Here is a 14567-nt window from a genome sequence, read left to right on the forward strand (position 1 = left end):
AGATTAAATGAATAATCCATCTAATCATTTCTCCTTTAAAGTTGCTACATATTGACTTCTGGGCTATAAAGGACTATGGAAAAATTTTCCAAAGGACCCTAAGGCCAGTCAAATGTGTATCATTACCTTTTACCCAACAAGGTTTTCTTGATAAAAAGATAACTTTTGTTTTTCTAAACTTTTGTCTTACGATTGATTGTTAAAAGTGAATGATAAGTATGTGATTATTTGGTGTGTTTATTAAAAGTTTATCATGTGCTGGACCAGGGTAGGCTAGTTCAGGCACCCTCACCACAATTGATAATAGTCTAATCTAGGGTCATCCTTGTGGATTCCTGGGAAACTGTTATCATAGAGCCTTTATCCAGTAACCGATGGGAGCAGATGCAGAGAGCCACAACCAAGTACCAGGCTGAGCACCAGGAGCCCAGTTGAAGAGAGGAAAGAAGGATTATATGAGCAAGGGGGATCAATATCATGATGGGGAAACCTACAGAGACAACTGAACCAAGCCCATAGGAACTCACAAACTTTAGACTGACAGCTGTGGAACCTGCTCTGATTACGGGAGACAGTTGTGTAACTGGGTCTCTTTAAAGGGTGCTGGCAGTGTGATCAGGATCTATCTCTGGAACATGAGCTGGCTTTCTGGATCCCATTACCTATGGATGGACATTTTGCGTACCCTTGAGGCAGAGGGATGGGGCTGGGTTCTGCCTCAAGTGAATGTACCAGGCTTGCTGCCCCCTCCCCCTGCACCCCACCACCATGGGAGAACTTACCCTTTTGGAGGAGGGAATGAGAGGTGGGCCAGAGGGGCATTTACGTGGGGGTGCAGGGAGCAGAAGAAGGGATGAGAGGGGGATCTGTGGTTTGCAGATGAATGTCTAAATGGTCTTACTAAATAAAAAAAAAAAACAGAGCCAGATAGTGTTTAAAACCTGAGAGGTCAGGGAAATAGGGAAATCCACAGCTAACCTCATCACACCTACTCCGCAGCTTCCAAAAATGAGCTACTTCCTGTCTCCTCACACCTATATGCCTTGCTGTTCTTCCACCTGATTTGCTCTCTCTGTCCAGCTACATCACTTCCTCTTCCTCCCCAGCTCTGTCGCTTCCTGACTGTCTGTATAGACCTCCAGACCTCCATAGTTAGCTAGTGCTGGAATTTAAGACATGTGCCACCACACCTGACTCTGCTCCTAGTGTGGCCTTGAACTCACAGAGATCCTGACAGATCCCTGTCTGCCAAGCGATAGGATTAAAAGCATGTGCTATTATTGTCTGACTTCTATGTTTACTAGGCTGGCCTTTTCCTCTGATCCTCAGGCAAATTTTACTGAGAGACACAGTATATTGGGGGACGCAACACATCACCACAGTGGTTGGTATGTAAAATAAATAAAAAAAATTAAATAAAAAAAATAAAACAACCAGAAGCATGAATGTTCTTATAAATTATCATTCTTCTAAAATATTTTAGATGTTTTAAACATTTTAGAGAATTTTGAGTTATAAAATATGTAAGAATCTAGAATTGCATTATTAAATGAGAAGAAGGCTGTATGATCCCAGATCTAAGAAGCAGCAGATTTAATCTATTACTGTATTTGAGAATTTACTGAGTAAGTATAAGGAAAAGGAAAACTCTAGACATTATTAGTGTTAGAAAAATAAATTAATTAAAATATCTGTCTAGAAAAAATCTTTAAAGCTCATCTTTATTTGAGTTTTAAGGAGAAAATAAAGAAATGATTGTTTAAATAACACATATGAGAAAGTCAAGGCATTAGTGGATACCTAGAAGTTTTCATTTCCAGAACTGACAAAGTAGAAAGGAAAAGGAATTTAATCTATCATAGATTCATCACCATGAATCCTCTTTATCTAATAACAAAGGATTTAAGAACGAAATAGAAAATGACACATAATAAAACATAGCTTCACAAGACAGGTGTCACTTTTTTTTAAAAAGTAGTACAATTTGAATACTTGTTTCATAAGTAATACTTCTTAAAAGCCATAAGGGAGGTGCCATTCCATTTATTTTCTGCCAAATAGAGGGACCTAGTTTCAGCTATGGCACAAGCTGGATGATATTACTAATGCCTCAATGCAAGCTGATGTATTAGCTGCTTTCTTACCAAAGTGGGAATTTAGAAAAAGCTGATCAGGCAAAAGAAAGAGGCATGTAGCCAGAGAACAAAAAAAAATCAGCAACAATTAAGCAAAAAGAGCCTTTTCCCCAGAAATATTGGCAAATGTCCTGAGTATAAAATTGAGAAAGAATACTTTCTTAGTAATGAAATTGAATATGTCTTAAAATGAGTCTATAAAGATATATCATGTGAAACAATTCTATTTTTAGAGGTAAATATTTAAAAGATCATTTTGATACTTCAGATATATATGGAAATTATTCTAGATGTTAAAATCATACAAAAACATAACTAAGTCCAACCTTTAACTATTCAGTAATTGAAAAAAGACATAGCAAAGTACATTGACCAGAATCTACTTTGGGCCATGGTGGACTAAAACTCTTGATTCTGACAGAAAATTATGAAGATTGAAGGAAACATATAAAATAACTGTTTCACAGGTTGCAAGACAAGCAAACAAACAAAAGACAAATAGGCAGCACAGGTCGTCTGGGAATGCACCCTGGCCCCCATGCCTGCCAAAGGAAACTGAAAATCCTGTGGTGATCCTTTAAAATTTTTACCTAGGAGCTTTTACTATATTTGTAGTACACCATAAGATCCTGGCATTCAGGCTGCTACAATGTGGCACAAAGAGGAGGTCAGAAAAGCCAGACACTGGAATTTGAGGGACAGCGTGATGGAGCAGGAAATACAGACGTCTCAAATGGATTCTTGTCATTCCTTAACTCCAAACTCTCCTCACTAATGATGACAGTCTCATAACTCTGTGAAAAGATTCACTACCAAGAAACTGTTACTGTGAAACTCTCCGATCTCACATTTGGAGAAGCCACACTTGAACAAGGAGAATGTTAGGACTGTTGACTATACATGATATTCATTAGAGGTTCCAAAAGATAAAATGTTAGATATAGGGCCAAGCTATTCCTTCATCAAAAGACAATTTATGTTCTAGACTCTAGAATCCAGTAGCTGCAGAGTTAGCTTCAGAAGTTGCTGAAATAAAGTGCATGCAAAACAATGCTTTGTAAAAAAAAAAAAAAAAAAAAGGAAATCAAGTTATATTTACAAGAAATACACAATGTAATCAAACTTTTATAGATACTACATGACAAAAATTTATACTGTATAAATGGGTAGAAAAATATCTTTCAATATTATGAAAACCATAAAGACAAAACTTTCAAAGAGGAGGTGATGAACTTTAAAGCAGTTTATACCTTCAAGAATTCTGAAAATATGAACATAATCAAGATAGAAACTAAAACTATACAAGATAACTAAATATAATGTATAAAATTTAAATACAAAATGAACAAAAAAAGTTTATTTTATGACAATATATAATAAATTACAAGTTGTCAGAAAAAATTGAAATAATAATCATTGATAAAATGTAGCAGAAATTACTCAAATAAAATTGCATATATACAAGTTATCATGGACAAAACAATGACATGTAGAATAATAACAAATAATTTATAATCATTTTTAAGTGAGAATTGTAGAAAAAGAAAGTCTGAAGGAATGGAGAGAAAAATTATTGAAGGTAATGTTAATAAACAGTGTTTTCAAGTCTGGTGAAAATATTAATCTGACATTATTAACATGAGTGACATTAAAGAATATAGTGAAAAATGTCAAGATATATTGTAATAAATCCACTGAAAATAATGAGAAAAAATAGCACTTAATAAAAAGAAGAGCCAGAAGGGGTCAAATTGCTAAAATTCACACATATTATGGCAAAAAGATAACTCTAAGCATTATTACATGTAGTCCATATTTTTAAAAGTACAAAAGAAACAATGATAGAATGAATTCATAGTGAAAAATCTATCAAATTGGAATATAAATATGATCAAATGTCAATCAAAACTAAAGATACAATATTTTTAATTAATTAATTAATTAATCAATCAATTAATTAATTAATTTCATGTCAGATCTCACTATGTGGAACAGTCTGAGTTCACACTTGTGGAGATCTTCTTGTACCTGTGTCCCAGGCAATGATATTACAGGCCCCAAACTCACAACTTGCCAACAGAACATTTAAAAAATACATATAATTTCCTAGAGAGTCTTTTGAAAACATATCTACTGTACACACAATTGTAAATAGAAACTATTACTTAGAAAACTATGGAACCATGTATGGAATAGTGTGTGAACCACCATTCCTGGATAAGTGTAGCTACAATCCCTCATCAAAGAAGCCTTTCTATAGCTAATGGAGACCATAATAGGAAAAAAAAAAGTACAAAATACGAAGATCAATGAATCTTGGGAAACATAGTTCCAACTGATATAGTTACATCCAAACTCTCGTATCTGTGGCTCAGGAAAGAGCAGAAGAGACTGAATGATTTTAAGAGCTAGAATAAGAAGTCTGCTGTGAAACTGTCTCTCATAAAAAAGGCTGCATAAACAAAGTCAGAATAATTGCAATCTCAATTGACAGTTTAACACGGAAGGTAGAAAATTTCATGAGGTCTCACCTCTAAACCAAGAAATACAGACAACTACTCACAGATGAGGGAAGAATTAGCCTGTCAAAGGGATGAAACCCTTGATTGGTTGTGCAGCAAATAGTCATCAGCCCTGAAGCTGTATAAACACAATCAACAAAAATGGATTCAGTAGATTCTATTTGTGTGTTTCTCCATATGTGTGTGTGTGTAGCAATAATAATAAAAAGGTAGCCATAATTTTGTGAGTTTGGAGACATGGGAAGGCTTGAGGGATGGTATCTGGGAGTAGCTGGAGAGAAGAAAGGAAAGGGGGAAAGTGATGTAATTCTATTTCAATTAAAACTATATATATATATATATATATATATATATATATAAAACCATATATGTATGTATGTATGTATATATATTTATAATCCTAAGAAATAGTAAGACACATATAAGCAGGGGTAAGTGTAATTTTTTTACTTTCAAATTTTATTTTAAAATGTTGTTAATTTAAGGAAATAACCATACATTATCATGCTCATCACCGTTTTAAATATATGACAATGCTACAAGGACAGAAAAAGGAAAACCAGGTGTAAATTAAAGCCAATCTTGGCACTAACTTATAGATTGAACAAGGATAATATACATGGAATATATATATGAACAATATAATTTGAGGTTTCACTATTGTTACTCAAAGGTACAAGTTGTAAATTCTAGAATTTTTCCATTTAAACACAAAGGCAAATTGAGTTATTAGAAGAGATAAAATGATAAGAATTCCTTACATATGATATTCAAAAAAGTATCAAAGAGTACTTTCCACTAAAATAAAACAAGTGCATAACGGTTTATTTAAAACAAATCATGTTATTAACTATAGATGACTCAAATAGTTCAGTAGAATATTTAGAACACTTGAGCACTAACTGCAGTGCCTCATGCCCCGAATCCTAGTTACTTAGGAGCCTGACATAGGAGATTATAAACTCAAGTCCAATCTAGGAATGCATTGAGAATGTGTCTCAAAAAATAAATGAATTATAAAATAAATACCAGAAGATGTTATCAAATGAGATTTTAAATGATAATAAGTAGCCTGTTAGACATCAAAAATATCAATGAAAACTTTCAATTAAATAATGGAAAACAGTATAGCATATAAAGTCTAGTCATGAGATTTTAAATGATAATAAGTAGCCTGTTAGACATCAATAATATAGATGAAAACTTTTAATTAAATGGAAAACAGTATAGCATATAAAGGCTAGTCATAAGAAATAAGGATTTGATAGATTCGTACTGAGAAAAATGAGCAAGATATTCTAGCACCTCACTTGAGAAGCCTACTGCAACGCCTTACCTGATTTCTGAACTTTTCTTTATAAACCTCAATTTTGCTTAAAACAAATAAAATATTCCAAGTGTTTAGTGTTCAAGTTTATCTTCAAAATCACACCGTAGCATTCTTGCTCTCAACATTCAACAGACACACCTCTAAGGTTCAGAGAGCATCATGGCAAAGAGAATGGACAGAATAAAAGTGTCAGAGGGTGGATTGTGTGTGCTCTGAAATGCTGTTTTCTGTCTATGACGTGGGCATTTCACTGATGAAGTCACAGCACTCATGATTATCTGAATACAACCTGTACGATATGCAGTCATTTTTTTATGGGGAGGAGTTCAGGGCCCTGAAGAGCTATTGGAAATTTATTGGGGAAGAGGCCATTTCCTTCCATGGTGTAGCCACTGTGAATGTGTTCGTTGTGCAGTTAATAACTCTGTGCTCCCTATGTGTGCAAGCAACTCTAATAAACTCAGTGGAGTAAGAGGAAACAAACAAACATAGGAAGGTATGAAAATAGGGGGAAGACTTGTTGGAAAAGAGAGAGTTCATCAGAAGTGGGAAGGAAGTAAGCAACAAGGCTAACAGGGAAGGAAAAGTTCCCAAATACATTACACACATGCATGAAATTGTCCATAATGAACAAATCCACCTTTTCGATGATAAATGAAGGATTTAAACTTAAAAATAAAGAGAAGAAAGAAAGAAATCAAAAAGGAGAAGAAATATAGAGGTTTCTGTAAAAACGGTATATATAATTTTGGGTAATGAGGTCTTCTTGTGGAACTCACTTCCTCTAAATGAATTTCTCCTCAGTTATTCATGTTTCCTAGTTCTCAACTTTATAACGACGGTAATTTCTTACACTTTATTACTTCACACTCTCCTTTTATTTTAAGAATTATGAGAAACAGACTGATTAGTGTGTCTCTATGGAGGTGGATGCCTTCTGGTGCACTAGATTTTGATCACTTTGGATGGAAAAATTCCTGATGGAGAAGACAAGAACCTCCATGCACAGCTTCTTCTTGTCAAAGACAAGTCATCTCCTAAGGGTTTTTTTTTTTTTTAACAACCTATCATTTTATTGCTATAAGATGCTAGAATAAAATCTAAATCCAGATTGAATTTAGTTGAAATCACTTCAAAATTTAAAATGGAGAATTTTCAAAATGAGTAATTCCAGTATTGAAGAGAAAATCTTTCCATGAGTGAAAATCTTTTGGAAGAAGCATAATAAATCTTTAAAACTATGTTGGTATAAAGACCAAAAGAATTTAGTTTGCATATTTGCAATAGTAGTCAATTTAATTAGCAGAAAGATAGCACTAAGATTTATGGTTTGAATATGAAGCCATTTGATAAGTATCCTTAGTCATATGGAATATGCGAAACTGGACAAATACGCCATGTAGTTCCTGAATAATAATGATGCATATTTTCTCTAATAATTACCTTTATAATAAAAGGAATTGTAGAACTTAACAGATATATTCTATCACAGAAAACTATATTAAACAATATTATGTCTTCTTAAGTTTTGCAGACTCATAGCACGTGCATTTTGTTACTTTCCTCTTTAAAACAATCAGTTAAGATGTTTGTCAGGTAGTAAACAGTGATTTATTCTCTTCAGGGAATGAATTCATAGACCAGAATCTAGAATAGTACATTTTGCCCTTACTTCTACACTGAATTTCAAGAGCCTTTAACTCCTCAGAAAAAAATTAAATAGAGAATAAGCTTCTCTAGCTTTGCCCATGGCATCTAGTGCTCAGGTTTGAACATAATTATTCAATCTTAAAACTCTTAATCATTATCTACAACTTACCTTTCAGACGTCTAGAATATTTCTTTGGCAACAGGCCACATGCACTTAATTATCTTGAGAATTTTGTGAGATTTTGTCACAAAAATAAATTACAAGGTTAATTTATTAGTACTTTTTGCTTCATTTGTTATTTTTTAGGGAGCTTAATTGCAATATAATTATTTGGGAAATTCTCAAGTGTTCAAATACAGCCATAAAATGTCTTTTTTTCTTATCTAACAAACTCTAACCATCATAATTTTCAGTGCACTCTGATGCACATAAAGGGTGCAAGTTTAACTGGTAAATAAAGTGTCTCAATAACCAGCTGAAGTAGGTATCATTAACCTTGATTGCTACTGGTTCCATCAAAGCAGCACACTGAACTAATTGTGCTGATTTATGTCACTCTTCAGTGACAGAGGCAGAATGAAAATCACATACCTGATTCTTGGTGAGTTACCATGATTCCATTCATGGAGCTTATAGACATTATAGGTGAATACAACATAGTGACCTTTTTGTACCCATGGTATTAAGATTCCAGTATTATCCAGTCAGCAAAGAAAAACCTGATTCATCTACGTGAGGCAAAATGCCATGGCAACAGCTAGCTTCTCATTCTAGCAATTTTGTAATCCTTTAGGAAAGCCATCATCTATAGGCTGTTCCTTCTTCTTTGTTCAGGCTCTTTTCTATCAGTACAAGTGAATGTTAGATGCTCTTCACAAAGTGATAAAGAGGGAGAAGGCAGTATAGAAATATGTATAGTGCTGGTCTCCCATTAGAAGCGGAGTAGCAGAAGAAAAGGAAATGGCAGAGACAACCTGCTGCAAATAATAAGGAGATTCTGATGAAAAGGATAAATGTCAAGAGGCTCTGGTTGTATTGAGTGAAAAAAATTTCCCAAGAGGAGAAAATTAAATTTAATAAAGATAGCACCACTGCAAATGGTGTCTAGATAATCAGAAATTGAAGTAGCTAAGTGATTGGAGGGCAGAATAAGTGGAAAATAATCAGTAGGGAAAGAGACAAAAGGAATAATCCTCATTCAATTTTCGTTTGGCAAGACTATTAAAAATAAATTAAAGACACAAATGGCTTGGAAAACCAATGGGAATGAAAAGAGAAATTTATAGAACATTGATTTGGGGGAGAAAAGCTGAAAATTTTTTAATTGATTTAAATATAAGGTAACTGAAATGTTACCTAGTAATATGTTGTTATATCACTCATGGTGTAGTGATTTAAATATGCAATTGCATTGACTCAATATATAAATCAATGTTTCCAAAATGTATACATAAGCATTAAAGTGTGACTTGTTATAGCAAACAGTATAAATTTCAAAAGCTTTTAAATTTATTGTATAAATGATTCATTTTTCAAAAACATGAGATCATTTGTCAGTGGTACTCAACATTTCATTATTGAAATGGATTGTAAAATATTAAAATATAGCATCCATAGGTTTTCAAAAATACTTTGGGAGTTTCTCTAGTGTTTACTGTTGTGTTTACCCATATGTGATTTTAAGGATGGTCTAGCTTTGTGTTTCAAAGATTAGCAAAGATTCTCACAATCAGACCTGTATTATTTTAGCATATATGTAATAGTTTTGATGCATGCTCATTTATTTTCACCTGAATGTCAAACTTTACTTCAAACTCCTTGAAACTATGGTCCATTATTTTCTTGTTCCTCTTCTATATTATTCTGCATGACTTCTGCTGAGTAAACAATGAGCAAGTTCTACTGATTTGTTGAACATTAAGATGAGTTTGCCTATGGTAATTTGTTTTCTTGGTATATATTAATCATGTAGGCCAATGCTTATACATCTCATAAATGCGTAAAAGCATTGCTGTGACCAGGTAGCAAAATAGGATTGTATTGAGACTTGAAACTTCATGTATTCTCTGAGTCAAGGCTTCATCTCAATCAAAAGACATGCCTGTGTGAACTGTTTCCATCAGAGGTTTTCAGAGTCCTAAAATATGAAATATGGTATTATACGCATTCTCTTGTGGTAAGTAGGGCAGGCCATGTGGTCTCCAGAGACTTTAGCAGTAGCCATTTCTTTTAATCTTTATTGTTCTGCCTTTCAGCATAAGGCTGTATTGTCTAAGGTCATCTTAGTTGTCTATTTTTCTATTCCTCCAATAACAACTTGCTCAGCCACAGTGGAATTGAAATCACCACCATGGTTTGTGTGGCCTGTGGATATAGCATAATCCCCTGTACAACACTCTATTCCAGAAGGAACAGTGCTCCTATCATGAGAAATCCATGTCATTAATTTATAATAATTCACTAAAAATGTCATAGCTCAGAATTTTCACAACAGACCATTGATATTGCTACTAACAACTACTAAAAGTGGGACTAATGGTAGATAACAACAAAAATGATACATGAACAGTGAGTTTCAAAAAATTGTAATTACACTTTGTCTTAAGGTTTGCTTTTATTTTTTTGTTTGTTTTTTGTGTATGTTTGTGTGTGTGTATATCTCTGTCTCTCTGTCTCTCTGTCTCTGTCTCTGTGTCTCTCTCTTTCTCTCTCTCTCTCTCTCTCTCTCTCTCTCTCTCTCTCTCTCTCTCTCTGTGTGTGTGTGTGTGTGTGTGTGTGTGTGTGTGTGTGTGTGTGTGATTCTTTAGAAAAATCAGTCAGAGGTCATTTGAATTTTGACTGTGTAGTTCCTGCACTACCTTGCCGCTGTGTCTTGACTCCAGCGTGCTATCTGAAAGAAGATGTATCAGAGGTGTGGTTGCCAGCCAGAGGTGATATCAGGAAGTCACAGAACCTTTAGCAGATGTGTCTTGGTGATGTATGTGAAGTCATGGGTCATGGGAACATATCTGAGAAAGTGATATGGAGACTGTACCTCTTTCTGATCTTTCCCAACTTGCACAGGTGAAAAGCTTCCTCTCTCACACATTCCTTCAGTGATACAGTGCACTGTCACAGGCCCAGAGCAGCAGAGCCTCACAAGTTGGAAGGAAAACTCTGAAACAGTAATGAAAATGGACCTCTCCCTCTATCAAGTTGGTTTTCTCCAGTATATCACAGCCACATCAACTAATTGGATGGACATTTTCTTAGATTTGGGGTAAGTAGACTTTTTCTATAGCCAACAAGAGCAATTTTTTTTTTCTGTATAATAACCAAGAAGTAATTAGTCATTTGTAAGTAGCCCTTTATAATATATTTCTTTCTGTCTCTTGGCAGTGCACAACGATAACCTGAGCATTACAAAACTATTTCCAAAATTTACAAATCCTTCCAAATATTTAAAATATCAACTTGCCTGATTTTATTGCTATGATAAAATTCCAAGCCATTTTTGAGTATCAGATATTAATCCAATTTCACTAATTCCTGTTTAATAGTACTGCTAGATGACATTTTTAATTGTTTGAGTTTTTAAGCATGCGAATAATGCATATTGATCAAATCTTACCTTCTATCCCTCCCCTCCAACTCTCTACCCTTTCCCTTCACAACTATTCTCTCCCAAGTTTATGTACTTAAAAAAAAATTAAAATCTCAAAGTTTACTTAGTGCTACCTGTATGTGAATGACTGTAGACAAATTTACTGGAGCATGAATAGCTTCTCAGTGACCACTTCCATGGCAACTTCTATAGAGACTCACTACTACCCGGTGTGCAGATAATCGGAGACTACCAAGTGCTTAGCTATGAATACGACATCAATATCATATGCCTTGCTCCGTGGATTCAGGGGTTATTACATTCAAGGGAAATAGAAAGACTGAAAGAGCTAGAGGTAGTTGACATCTGGAGTGAAAGAGTATTTTGTGGGCAAACAGTAACATTGCACTCATGAACTCATGGCACCCTTGACTATAATTACAACATCTGCACAAGATCAAGGCAGTAGAAATCTCTGCATGATGGGTGAGAGATTCATAATATTATACCACAACTGAGGAACTATATGTAATCAATGGCTGCTGGTGGAGGAAAAGTTATTTTCTTGATAGGTTATTAATACAATTATAAAATAAAACATGAAAAATTACTTGTCATCACATTAATTATAAATATGTATATTTTTCTGTATAGTTAACCAATGTTATTGTACATATAATGTGCATACTGATTTTCTAAAATTGTACAATGACATAAGGTATTAAAAACACATAGACAAATGTTCTATTATATTTATGAAATTAATATACTCAATGCATTCACAGTCAATCAGGAAAGTGTGACAAGAAAATACACTTGAAAGTAAGTGAAATTGAAGATAATTATGACTCTGTCTGCACCCAGACAAAACAGGCTTATGTTGCTCTTTTGGTGACACAGTTTGGTTTCTTTTTCTAAAATACTTCAGTTAATAAAACTTTTATTCTCCAGATTCTGATGTCAAGGAGCCATATTTAAATTCATACCCAGCATACCAAGATATCATAGGGAATTGTTACTTTATTATGTTAATACCTATCACTCAATCTTTGTTTCTCTAAATAGCCAGTCTCTGGTTTTAATTGTAAAATGATTTTAATTCAATTAATCAACTGCATTTATTCAGCATCTTCTATATGCAAATTCTTCTGTTGGTCACTGCTAAAGATAATTCTTGCAGGACCTCAAAATTCTTACACTGAACTTCTAATTCCAATACAATGTCATTAGGAGGCAGAGCCTATAATAATTGTGTTTATTTCACATAGGGATCAGCAAGATCTGGAGTGTTCCATTTTCTCTTCAGCAAGGTGAGGACATGACAAGAAGAAAGCAATCTATGAACCCTCCCTAGATGTTAAATCTTTTTTTCTTCATAATTTTGCATGTACCAGCATCCTGAACTCTTGCAAACAAATTTCTATTATTTCTAAGCAACACAGTCTAAGGTTTTGTTATGGTGGTGATGGTGCTAAGAATTTCATGATAAATATTTCTTGCTATAGCCCTTTGTGAGGTCAACAAAGCTCCTTTGTTGTTCTTAGATCCACTTCTTGTCAGTGTTGATCTGCAGTTTGCTTTGTTTGGGAGCATGTGGTGGCCACTGTACATGGTTAATACATGGAAATCTTTAGCTTCTGCAGTTTTGAAGAGAGGAGAATACTGATAGGATGTTCAAAAAAAAACAGAAAAACACACTGACAAAAGTTCATTTGTTATATTTATGAAAATGAATGTGCCAGGTATATTCACAGTCAATCAGGAGAAAGTGACAAGAAAATACATTCTCAAAGTAAGTGAAATTGTAGATAATTATTACTGTCTCTATTCCTGTGGGTAGAAAAATAGAAGTCATAAACTTAGACAGTCATTTTCGATGATACTTGAATGGTTCAGAGAACCCTGTAATCTTCATTTCCCGTAGATATGATATAGTCACCTGCCTATTCATTTCCAAGATTCTTCTCTAGATGTCTTTAGCCTTTGCTTTCAAAATCTTATGGAGTGAATAAATAATTAACAGCATCACTACTTAAAAGACAAAAGAATAAGCTTCTGGTTATTTTATTGTATTTAAGGTAATTTAATTCTAACAAATGCACCACTGAGAAGTTTACAATTAAAATTCATCTGAAGAAAGTTGTACTTATTTTTCATAACAATTGAAACTAAAACAATTCTCTCATGCTCATGGGTATGTATGTTTTAAAACAAAATCTGCATACATATACATATAAATGATAGGCTGGCTTACTGAAACTATATTGCCACATGTCTATATTGTTCAGAAGCTGTGGTGATCCCATGTGTGAGAAAAATTAACACACAAGATAAGTAGAAACCTCACCAATACGAAACTCTGGGGCACTGAGAGCAGAGTTGAGGTTTTTCACAAATAAGAAAATCATGCTTTTTGTCCCATTTGAGCAGTTGCAATCTCTGGCTGTTAATACAGGTCTGTCCCAAAGTGTAAGCAGAACGACTAGCCAGAAAACATAAGAGTTTAGAAAATGATTTATTTCACATTATCCATCTCAAAATGAAACACAAAACAAGATAAAACAAGCAAGGGCAGAATTGCTGCCCTTCTCTGTGATGTGGCCAATCTGCAATTTTCAACCTCCTTTCTTTTATAATTCAGACTGAATTATGTTTGACTGGCTCAGTGCCTGCGTTGTGAGGTAATTTCTCAGTGAGCTTTCTGAGGTCTCCTTGACTCACTTTTTGAGTGTAATTTTATCACTTGGGGTGACTACCTACATTACCTGCACGGAGGCTTTGTGTCTTTGAAACTCATGTGGTCAACTGAAAAATACAACACACATTCTCTTTCCTTCTTCCTCCTTCTCTCTCCCACTCTCTCCCCCCATCCTTCTTCCCAAATCCTTCCTTTCATTCTCTCCCTTTTGAAAGACTTAATGTGCATTGCCATCCACTAATTTGTTATATTTTGTCTAGTATTTTTTAAAGTCTTAAGTCCCAAGTATTTGATAACAATTTTGAGTAAAGATTCACTACTTTTTTTTTACAAAGGACAGCTGTTACAATCTAGAACTGCTGTATCTTGAACTTTGAAATGTAATGTTTTTATTCTTTGAGAGTTTCATACACGCACACACTATACTATGATTCTTCCCCACCCCTATATTTCCACTTTCCTTCTTTCTTATAATCCAGGAAGTCCAAACTGTATTGCCCATATACTCCTGGATATATGGCCATTTACTGGAAAGTGCTCAATGAATCAGGGCCCCACCCTTAAAGAAACTGACACTTCCTCCTCACTTAGAAGCCATCAACTAGAAGGACCTCCTTTGTGAGCACAGAGGGCTCCTGTCCTGAGCCC

Source organism: Peromyscus eremicus, chromosome 9, assembly GCF_949786415.1.
Source record: "Peromyscus eremicus chromosome 9, PerEre_H2_v1, whole genome shotgun sequence".
Lineage (NCBI taxonomy): Eukaryota > Metazoa > Chordata > Mammalia > Rodentia > Cricetidae > Peromyscus > Peromyscus eremicus.